This window comes from Giraffa tippelskirchi, chromosome 2, assembly GCF_054371585.1.
Source record: "Giraffa tippelskirchi isolate mGirTip1 chromosome 2, T2T-mGirTip1v1.2.pri, whole genome shotgun sequence".
Taxonomy (NCBI): Eukaryota; Metazoa; Chordata; class Mammalia; order Artiodactyla; family Giraffidae; genus Giraffa; species Giraffa tippelskirchi.
The window spans coordinates 227,562,345-227,573,505 of NC_137276.1; the positions used below are offsets into that span (position 1 = coordinate 227,562,345).

General features: G+C 46.7%; 1 long non-coding RNA gene across 1 annotated transcript; it reads right to left on the reverse strand.

The window, feature by feature from the left end:
- Window positions 1-810: 810 nt before the first annotated feature.
- On the reverse strand, window positions 811-9,483 carry LOC145539248 (uncharacterized). The gene is made up of 3 exons (XR_014077667.1): window positions 9,370-9,483; window positions 8,674-8,743; window positions 811-1,524 (listed from the first exon to the last, which is right to left on the reverse strand). It is a non-coding gene; the product is annotated as an uncharacterized LOC145539248 (long non-coding RNA).
- Window positions 9,484-11,161: the final 1,678 nt, after the last annotated feature.

Genomic DNA, 11,161 nt, shown 5'->3' on the forward strand with positions numbered 1-11,161 from the left:
TACCAGAAGAGTTGGGACTGGTCATTTGAACGTCCATTTTGGGCACACCACACCCTTCCAGGGGTGGACACTGCCAGTTTCTGCAGCCCACACCATGCTCTGAATGACCTCTGCCCTGGGCCCTTCCCATCCCGCCACCAGACCAGGGCCCTCGGCTTCATCACCGTAGGAGGGGAGAGTGGAGCTGGGACTCCTGGGACCTGTTTTTAATCTCAGGTCTACAAAGGGAAGTCCTGAGAACATCGGAAGCAAAGTTAGTGTGTGCCCGGGAGACCAGGCCTCCTTTTGTGCTGTTTTTTCCAAACTGTTCTATCATTTCCCACAGAGCTTTTTTCCTCTCCACATTCCCCGAGGGGTGTGTGTGTAGGTGACAGGCATGGCAGGCGCTGCCCTGGGCAGGATACAAAGATGAGTGGGTCGTGACCCTAACCTCGAGGCTCTCACAGATCGGGGAAGGTGGAAATTATTCAGCCCTAATGAATCACTGAGATGCAAACCGAGTGCTATACGGACAAAGAACTGGATTCCTTATTGCTGGGGTGGGGGTGGGAAGTTTTCCAGCAAAGATGGCCTTTAAGCAGGTGCGGGATGACTTCGTGTGGAGCAGGGGTGGTGGAGACGGGAAGTGCCAAAAGTGTGTTTTGGAGACACCTGGGAATGGGCAGGTGTGGTGTGATGGCAAGAGAGGCATGGGGTGTGGGACACCCTGCAGATTCAGGGAGGGTCTGAGTTGCCATCTGCTGGTGGAGAGACCTTTCATGGCTGCCAAGGGTCTCTTGAACCGAAGGGACCATTTCCAAGAGCCAAGAATGAGTCCTGCGCATATTCTTACACAACGAGCCTCCCAATTGACCAGCCCCCATGGTGCCCACACATAGGTGAGAAAGAAATGATTCTACCAGCTCATCACGGAGAAGTACAAAGGGCTGAAGCAAGATTTCCCGGTGAAGAGTGGACCTGGGAACAGGCCGGTGTGGTGCTGATGGTGGGACGTGTCAAGGTCTATCTGCGAGATTGTTTATCACTTTGGAGAAAACGTAGTAGTGGGATGAGCATAGCACTTGGGCTTAGAGACCTCCATGGACTATGTGATCACGGACCGTTTCTTCTTTCAGCCTCCATTGCATGAGCTTGTTTCGAAGAGTCCTTCCAAGTCTGTCCGGCCCTGGACCAGGTCCCACTGCCCAGTCTGCTGGAGTTTGGGGTGTTCAGTCAGCGACTTGAGAACCTGGTGATTGGCGGGATACAGTGATGGAAAGAGTTGCTCAGAGGCTTTTTCTTTGCACACTCTTCGTCTTCGGGTAAGGATGACTATTGTTCCCGTAGCCTGCCAGGGGCTTCAGTGGGGCTGTCGCTCTAATTCTGGACAGAATAGGCGCTGTCCTTCACCACAGGGAAATAGCCAAGGGAGCCTCAGAGGCCAGCATGGTCATTGGCTGCACTTGAATTGCCAGCGTTCTTTTTTGCTCTGAGAACAAAGCTTTAAGGCATGTGACTTAGACCCAAACACAAATGCGAGGCATCCTGTTAGTCCATGGGAGAAAAATGGTGTGAAAAGGAAGTTCCTGGGTGGTGGCGAAGTCTGGTTTTGGGAGAGCTGCCCCATGACTGCCTAAATCAGCCCCTAAATTTATAGTTGTTGTTGTTCAGTTGCTAAGTCATGTCCGACTCTCTGTGACTCCATGGACGGCAGCCCACCAGGCTCCTCTTTCCTTCTCTATCTCCCGGAGTTTGCTCATATTCATGTCCACTGAGTCAGTGATACTATAGAACCATCTCGTCCTCTGCCACCCCTTGCCCTCAATCTTTCCCAGCATCAGAGTCTCTTCCAATGAGTCAGCTCTTTGTATCAGCTGGCCAAAGTATTGGAGCTTCAGCTTCAGCATCAGTCCTTCCAATGAATATTCAGGGTTAATTTCCTGTTTATAGTACCAGCAGCAATAGCTAGACAAATTTGTATGCTTCCAGCTCCTCTTGACCCAACAGGGAGATTACCAAATTCGAGCTCCTGAAGCCAGACCAAGTGTCCAGAGTACTCAAGACCTTTGGGGTGCTGCAAGGGGGCAGAGGTGTCATCTGTGTATTGCAATTGAACCCTTTTCTCCAGAACACTTGGGGCTAAGCTTGCCTCTCTGGGGAAGGAATTGTGATTTCACTTCATTTCCCAGAGATTTCACCCTGAGCTGTGATTGCATTGTGAGTGGAAAAGACAAGGATGCATTGTCCAGTGGATAATGCCAGAAGTGAGGATTGTATTGATACAAAACGGGTTATTGAGCTCTCCATGCCAAGTGGGAGACTTCACTGTGTCCATAAACTCATATTGATCTGACTTGGATGGAGCACTGTGTGTCCCTGTAGATCCCAAAGTGTATGCACTTCTTTGTGGAAGATGAGATTTTGCTTTTCAGATGGAGGGTAACTGCTATTATTAACTTTGCCGACCAAATGTCCATCTCGTCAAAGCTATGGTTTTCCCAGTAGTCATGTATGGATGTGAGAGTTGGACCATGAAGAAAGCTGAGCGCTGAAGAATTGATACTTTTTAAACTGTGGTGTTAGAGAAGACTCTTGAGAGTCACTTGGACTGCAAGGAGATCAAACCAGTCCATTCTAAAGGAAATCAGTCCTGAATATTCATTGGAAGGACTGATCCTGAAGCTGAAGCTCCAATACTTTGGCCATCTGATGCGAAGAACTGACTTATTGGAAAAGAACCTGTTACTGGGAAAGATTGAAGGCAGGAGGAGAAGGGAACAACAGAAGATGAGATGGTTAGATGGCATCACTGACTTGATGGACATGAGTTTGAGCAGGCTCTGGGAGTTGGTGATGGACAGGGAAGCCTGGCGTGCTGCAGTCCATGGGGTCACAAAGAGTCAGACACGACTGAGCAACTGAACTGAACCGAGGCCTCTCTCAGTGGGAGTTTGATGTATGATACAGGGAACCCAAAGGCGGTGCTCTGTGACAACCTGGAGGAATGGGGTTGGGGGGGGGATTCATTATTCAAAGATTCTGTTTTGATGAATTTGCCTACTCTGCAAAACTTGTCTGTAACCCCCAAATCAATATGGTGTCTTCGTGGTCATTCACAGATAGAGTGGCAAAATTTTGAGTCTCCAGTGTGTCTGTTCCCAGGCAAGGATGAACAGGTGACTTCTTGTTTCAGCTCTTATGCTGTGAATAAGTGTCTTTTCCTCAGTCAATTTAGTGTTGTGATTTTTGCATTTGCCTGCTTTTTGTTGGTGATTCTGCTGCTTAAAATGTCCCCTCCACCCACCATTAATGCAGAAATGCTGTCTAGTGTCCCTAAGCACAAAAAGGCTGGGATGTGCCTTATGGAAAAAATGTATGTGTTAGGTTGGCTTTGTTCAGGCCCAAGCTATGGTGCTGTTGGCTTTGTCCAATGTTTTTGTTTTTAACTTTTATTGGCATATAGTTGACTTACAATGTTGTGTTAGTTTCAGGTATACAACAAAGTGAGTCAGTTATATGTATCCGTATATCCGCTTTTTTGGGGGGGAATTATTTTCCTATATATGGATCAATAATATATATTAAATAAGATGCCATTAAGGGACTTCCCTATAGCTCAGACAGTAAAGAATCTGCCTGTGATTCAGGAGACCATGGTTTGATCCCTGGGTCAGGAAGGTCCTCTGGAGAAGGGCATAGCAACCCACTCCAGTATTCTTGCCTGGAGAACCCATGGACAGGGGGGCCTGGTGGGCTACAGTAAATGGGGTCGCAAAGAGTCTGACACGACTGAGTGACTAACACTACTCCTACAAAGATGCCATTAAAAAGAGACACATAGAGCAAGGTTATATATTGGTGGGTGACACAGCTACTGTGACCAAAAAAGGCTCACAGGAGCCTAGCCCTGCATTTGCCCTAGGAACAGAGGTTTCCAGTCTCTAAATCAGCATTTGCAGCAACTTTATATGACAGAAATCATGCACAATGAGAACTGACTGTATTTGATGCAGGTTTGTGCTTTTTCTGCTGAGTACCTCTTCGGTCTTCCAGTAACTCTCCAACTTTTATCTGCAATGAAGATTTTTCTTCCCATCCTTGTCCTTATTCTGCTTGTCTGGCTCGTCTTTCACTGTCCTGCCTTCCCTTCTCATCACACTTGCATTCTCCTTCACCAGCTCCCATCCGCTAGAGTGCCACACATCTACGTGTGCCAGGGACCCGCTCTTTGAAAGGAACACTTAGAAAAGAACCTTGGCAGAAGGGTTTGGCGATGTAGCCAGAAAGAGCCTGGACACTGTCCATTTGTCTCTCAGCCCTTAGAAGCAGGCAATTCGGTGGGTTTAGTTAAGGCCATGAAAAGGGATAATTAGATCGGCAGCGGAGCAGCCCCGGCCCCCTTCCTCAGGCTCTATGATATCTCAAGGGTTTTCGTCACACTCTCCAAATCAAATATGTTTTAATTACCTTTAAAACAACTGCAAAAAGTTGTTCACAAAGCAGGATCACAAGGAGTTTTAAAGGTGCTGATTTTATAAAGTAGGCAGTTATGGCCAGTGTTTTGAAAGCGTGTTCCTCTTCCATTTATTTCTTTAAAAACAAAAAAACATGATTTATTTATTTCTGGCTGCACTAGGTCTTCGTGGCTGTGTGCAGGCTTGCTCTCCTTGTGGCAGGCGGGGGTGCTTGCCTTATCCCTTACCCCTTACCCCTCATCCCTCATCCCTCCTAATCCCTCCTCTCTAGCTGTGGTGCACAGGCCTCTCATTGTGGTGGCTTCTCTTGTGGAGCACCGGCTCCAGGTTGTGCGGGCTTCAGTAGTTTTGGTGCCCGGGCTCTAGAGCACAGGTTCAACAGGTGTGGGCCACAGGCTTAGTTGCTCAGAGGCATGTGGAATCTTCCCGGACCAGGGATCAAACCTGTGCCTCCTGCATTGGCAGGTGGATTCTTAACCACTGGACCACCAGAGAAGTCCCTTCCATTTCTTTCTTTCCAGGTCTAAATATAATAATGTGGAACAAGTTACATAGTCTGGTGCGCAAAACAGTAAGGGCATCTCTGTTTATTTAACGCTCCCTTATCCCTCCTCATCCCATGATGGTTCTGGGTTGAATCTCCATTGTGGTGAAACGTGATGCTCTAATCATGATTGCCCTCACTTTACGGCACCATCCATCCTCTGCTCGCTTTCTTAAAACTTGCACATGGACTGATACGCTAGAAATATTCTACTTTAAAAAAATTCAAACATCCCTAAAAGAACAGAAGGTGCTATAACAGACTTGAGGTCCTTATCACTCAGATTGAACAGATGTATTTTTGCTGTGTTTCTTTCAGGTCTTTTATTTTTAAGAAATAAAATATTAGATATAGTTGAAGTCCTTTTTCTGTATCTCTTCTCATCTATTCCTTCCTTCCCAAGAGGTATCCATCATTCTCAAGTCAGTGTGTATCATTTATATCCATCTTTTATGTTTTACTACATATATATATGTATATATACTATATATATATGCACATAGTTGCTCAGTCGGGTCTGACTCCTTGTGACCCCATGGACTGTAGCCTGCCAGGACCCTCTGCCAGTGGGATTTTCCAGGCAAGAATAGTGGAGTGGGTAGCCATTCACTTCTCCAGGGTATTTTCCTGACCCAGGGATAGAACCCTGGTCTCCTTCATTGCAGGCGAAGTCTTTACCCTCTGAGCCACCAGGGAATCCCATATGTACATATATATTATCATAATTTCATAATACTGCTTTGTGGATTTTGAATGAACCAACTAGATTTTTAATGAACTGACTGGATATGGAGGCTTCAGCAACATGGTTTTTTTCCTTCAACAGTATCATCTTGTGCCCTGTCATTGAGATCTAGTTCATTGATCTCTTATGTTCTATCAGGTACCTTGTGGTGACTGCAGTTAACTGTGGCCACTTGCCTCTTAATGGGCATGTATAAATTTACAGTGTTTCAAGCAAAGCTGTAGTGAACTTGCTGGCAGGCAAGAATACTGGAGTGGATAGCCATTTCCTTCTCCAAGGGATCTTCCCGACCCAGGGATGAAACCCAGATCTCCTGCGCTGGCAGGCAGATGCTTTACTGTCTGATCCACCAGAGAAGCCCCATTATGTGCCAGTTCTAAGTATTTTATGAACATTAACTTACTTCATTCTTTTCAATCTCTTAACATCCTTACGCCATGGGTGTTAACACGCTCATTTTACAGTGGAGAAAACCCAGGTGCAGAGGATTAAGTGACTGTCTCAAGACCACATGTCTTGTGTGCACAATTGGAGTGTCCAGTCCTGATGGGGGCACAGCACCCCCTCTCCTTGAGGGCTTGGCCGAGCAGCACCTTCCCCGTGGGCTCTTTCCTGACCACCTTGCTTTGAAATGCAGCTCACACCCCTGCTTTCCCCACCTCCTTCCCCTGCTATATGTTTCACCACTGTGTTTACTTTGCCATCTGGTACACAGATGGGCTTCCCTGGTGGCTCAGATGGTAAAGAATCTGCTTGCCAATGTAGGAGACCCAGGTTCGATCCCTGGGTCAGGAAGATTCCCCAGGAGAAGAGAATGGCCACCCACTCCAGTATTCTTGCCTGGAGAATCCCATGGACAGAGGAGCCTGGCGGGCTATAGTCCATGGGGTCGCCAACAGTCCTAGCAACTGAGCACACACATACTGTCTTGTCTCCTCCCAGATGGAATGTAAGCTCTGTTGGGGTATGAATTTTATCTGGCTGGTTCATGGAGTGGTGCCTGGAACATTGCGGTTAGATGAACGAAGAGGAATTTTCCAAGAGAACATGGAGATCTAAAGTTAGTGTCCTAGACTTTGAAACCTCCCATCCAGAGAGCCAGCTTCAACGGCCCTGTCACCCATATGTCTCAGGGGAAGAATGGATTGGTCAAAACTGGATAAGGATGAGTCCAGCAAAATAGCTGTTAGATGTAAAATCATGACCTACCAAGAGTGATTTGGCAGTAGGTAACAAAAGCCACCAATAAATGCATGGCTTGTGGCCCAGCAATTCCACTTGTGAGCATTTACTTTGAATCATGCTTGGCATAGAGAGTCACCACATTGTTCTTTGATAAAATCAAAGTGTTGAAAATCACCTGAATGTTCTACAGTAGGATACTGCTAAATTGTGTATCAACTTATTTGTCATTTAGTTGCTAACTCTTGTCTGACTCTTTTTGCGACCCCATGGACTGTAGCCCACCAGGCTCTTCTGTCCATGAGATTCTCCAGGCAAGAATACTGGAGTGGGTTGCCGTTTCCTTCTCCAGGGGATCTTTTTGACCCAGGGATTGAACCCGCGTCTCCTGCATCAGTTCAGTTCAGTCGCTCAGTTGTGTCCGACTCTTTGCAACCCCATGGACTGCAGCACGCCTGGCTTCCCTATCCATCACCAACTCCCCAAGCTTACTCAAACTCATGTCCACCAAGTCGGTGATGCCATCCAACCATCTCATCCTCTGTCTCCTGCATGGGTTTCCTGTATTGCAGGCAGATTCTTTACCACTGAGCCACCAAGGAGGCCTTATCAACTTACTATGCCGCCATTAAAAAAAAAATCAACATATAACAGCATGAGAAAATATTAATAATATATCAATGAAAGTAAAATGAAATGGTATCTTAGATACAGAAACTTAAAATAGAATTGCACTAAAAATGAGAACCAGCTTTACAAAGATTGTAAAAAATATAAGGATGGGTCAATATAATATCAATGAGAGCTCATGGATATAATAGCAAATCAGTGTCTGGTATAATTTTGAGCACAGAAAGGGCATTAGATTGGCACCAATTTGGAAGAATGGCAACCAGCATGGGGGTCATCCACAAAGAAGGACCAGGTGGGCATTTGGCAAGCTTGTCTAGGACAGCAGTGATCCACCGGTGTTCATGTTGAGGCCCTTACATGGTGGCCTAGAAAGCCCACTGTGGGGGCCACAGTGCCCCAGAGACAGTCTCTGATGTAAACCTGGGTGGACTCAGAAGACAGAGCAAAGGAGAGTTTGGGGTTTGAATAAATATGTCAGCCCAGGTCTTCTTGAGTGTTTGCTGGTGTTTTCCCCCGCTTACTGGGCTGGCTTTTCTTCAGGTTAAATAAATCAATGTTGGTAGATTCATTTTATTTTGCCACCTAAGCCAATCTGAACTGCTGCTATGACTGATTCCGAGACTAAGAGCTGCTTTTGTTTTGATTCGGGTTGTAGCAATGATGACCCAACAGCCCTAAATGAGGGAGACAGCCCTGACCAGGGGGAGAGCGTGGGACCCTGGCTGTTACTGGATGAAAAAAGGCGCTTAAGAGCAGTCCAGTGCGGTCTGATCTCGTCTTAAGTAAAGAAATCAGGATAAAAGACATGACTATTCACCGGAAGGACTGATGCTGAAGCTGAAGCTCCAATATTTTGGTCACTGATGCGAAGAGCTGACTCATTGGAAAAGACTCTGAGGCTGGGGAAGATTGACGGCAAAAGGAGAAGGGGGCAGCAGAGGATGAGATGGTGAGATAGCGTCACTGACACAATGGATATGAATTTGAACAAACTCTGGGAGATGGTGGAGGATAGGGGAGCCTGGCGTGCTGCAGTCCATGGGGACAAGACAAGACAAGTGACTGAACAACAACAACAACAACAACAAAGACTGAAGCGCTAAGTACCAACCTACCAGCAGTTGTTGCCTCTGAGAAGTGCCATGATGGTATTTTTAATTTTCTTCTTTCTGCTAACTATAATTGCTAATTAAAAAAAAAACAACAACAGTGATTATGTGCTGAAGCACACAGTAGAAATAATTCCAATAACAACAAAGAGCAAGCAAAACAGCAGGAGAAACAACCCAAGGGGTCATCACAGCATCTTTTCCGTGTTTTCGGCAAACATGTGATTTAGAGAAAGCTTATATGTCACAGGGAATAGTAGACCTGGTTTGTGAAATCATGGTTCCTGGGAGCTTTATTAGGCTCTTCCAGGTCTCAGGGGAGACCCAAGATGGCTCAGCAAAGCACAGCTAATAACAGAATTAAGAAGATCGTAACAGTTTGGTTTATTTAGCATAAAAGAAATTGGGGCTTAAAAAGCTTAAGTGAGTGAAGAAGTTTTAGATGAAGACACTGATCAATTCTAAATCATTTTCACAGAGGGCAGAAGAAATGGCCTTAAATTGGTTGAGAGTTTGAAGAAGAGATCCTCACTAGGGAGGCTGTTGAGAACCTGGCCTGGGCTGACCTGACCGTGGGCGCGCTCAGTCCCGGGAGAACTAAATATAGGAAACACCATCCGTCCTCGAAAATCTGGGGGAGACTTTCCAGAAGGTTCCTTGAGGTTCCAATCCTATGATGTCTCGATGAAAGTATAAGCTTACCGAATCCATTCCTGAACAACCTATCCTGGAACTCGAAGTGTCTGTATTCTTGGCCAGGACTGGTCTTGGGAGAGCTGTGGCCATCTGTGTGATGCCAACGCTGCCAGCATGCCAGTTCCCCCTGCTGAGCCACGCTGTCAGAAATTCCACCAAGTGACAACCATTCTTTGGTCATCAAGAGCCCAATGGAGTGTGAGTGATGCACTTAGGATTTTTTTTTTTCTTTTCCTTTCTTACGTTCGAGAAGGAATAAATGTGGAGATTTTGAGATAACTAGTTCAGAATTTCTTTTAGAAATGGTCAAGAAAAATTACCCAACACTCAGAAATAAGGCAAGAGGGCGTGTCCTCCCTATGTCAACTAGGGGCATTGTTGGACAGGCTCACCCAGGGGTCACTTAATTCTTGAGGGAAATTTATCTGTGTCTTCTGTCACTATTTACTAGTTGAGAAACCCAGACACAGTAGTGTGACATGTTAACTTGTCAATTTCTGCCCCTTAGAAATGATAACCGCAAAGGTTATGGTTTTATTCTCGTTTAGGGCATTCACCAGTTTGGTAGAGTATCTATCAAATGATCCAGCCATCTTTCTGACATTCTGTTTTGTTTTTAAAGGTCAGGAAAGTCCACCAATGATCTTTGCACCATCTTTCCTATCCTACTGATTGGCTCATTTTCACAAGTTAAATAAATCTTGGACACGTGTTCCATTTATGTCTTTATGGGAATCACGGGCTTCACTTTTTGAAGATGAATGCTTTGAGGGGAAAGAGAAGAAGTAACGCTAGGAGAACAGCTTTAAGAGCATAATTCTGATTCTCTCTGTATAGAGGTTTCTCTGGTCATTCTTGGAAGGAGAGGATTTGTCAGTTCTTGTGTAATCGATGATGAGCCAATACTTGGTGAGCAAAAGGTGACTGGATTTTTTCCAGCCTTAACTGAGGCTAGCTGAGAGTGAGTCTGTAGGATTGGGTGTGAGTGAAGCTGGTGCTGCCGGAATCAAAAGGAGGGAATTCCGAGCAACAGGACAGTTAGGATCCTGGAATGAGAACCCTGGTGGATGCGGAGGCCAAACTGGAGAATAAGATTTCAGAGGCAGAGGGACTCAGGGGAGGTTAAGGTCCTGATGTGAATGTGGGAGAAGGTGGCTGAAGCTCACTGGGGTCGAGGGATTAAGGAAGAGGGTGGCCAGGAGCCAAAGAAGCTACTGTGATGGCGCCTCCCTGATGGTGACAGACCCTGGCAGTGGTGACAGGAACACGGGTCCTGGGATGCTTGAGGGGACCGGGCCACCTGGAGGAGGGCCAAGCCTCGGCCATGGCCAGAGAATGACTTCCGTGCGAGTGCCAAGGAGAGGCCCCTTTAAACAGAGTGCCAGGGGTGGGGGCAGGGTCGCAGCAGAGCTTTGTAGGGGAGCAATCGAGGGTCTAGGAGAGAACAGGTGAGCCAAGGAACCAACAACTCAGGCTGTGCCAACAGCTTCCAGGGTGACGGCAGGAGGGAAGGAGGTCAGCCCTGAGAGGCTTAAAGCATCGTGCAAATTATGCAGGTGACCCAAGGGGCAGGGTGTCCGAGGAAGGTCCCTGCCTGCCCTGCCCTGAGGCACAGACACAGGTAAACCTAGAGCCCACCTTGTATAGCATTGACATCTCCTTCTAGGCCTCTCAGGAAACAGCCAGCGGGCTTCCCTGGTGGCTCAGACAGTAAAGAATCTGTCTGCAATGCAGGAGACCTGGGTTCTATCCCTGGGTCGGGAGGATCCCCTGGAGAAGGGAATGGCAACCCACTCCA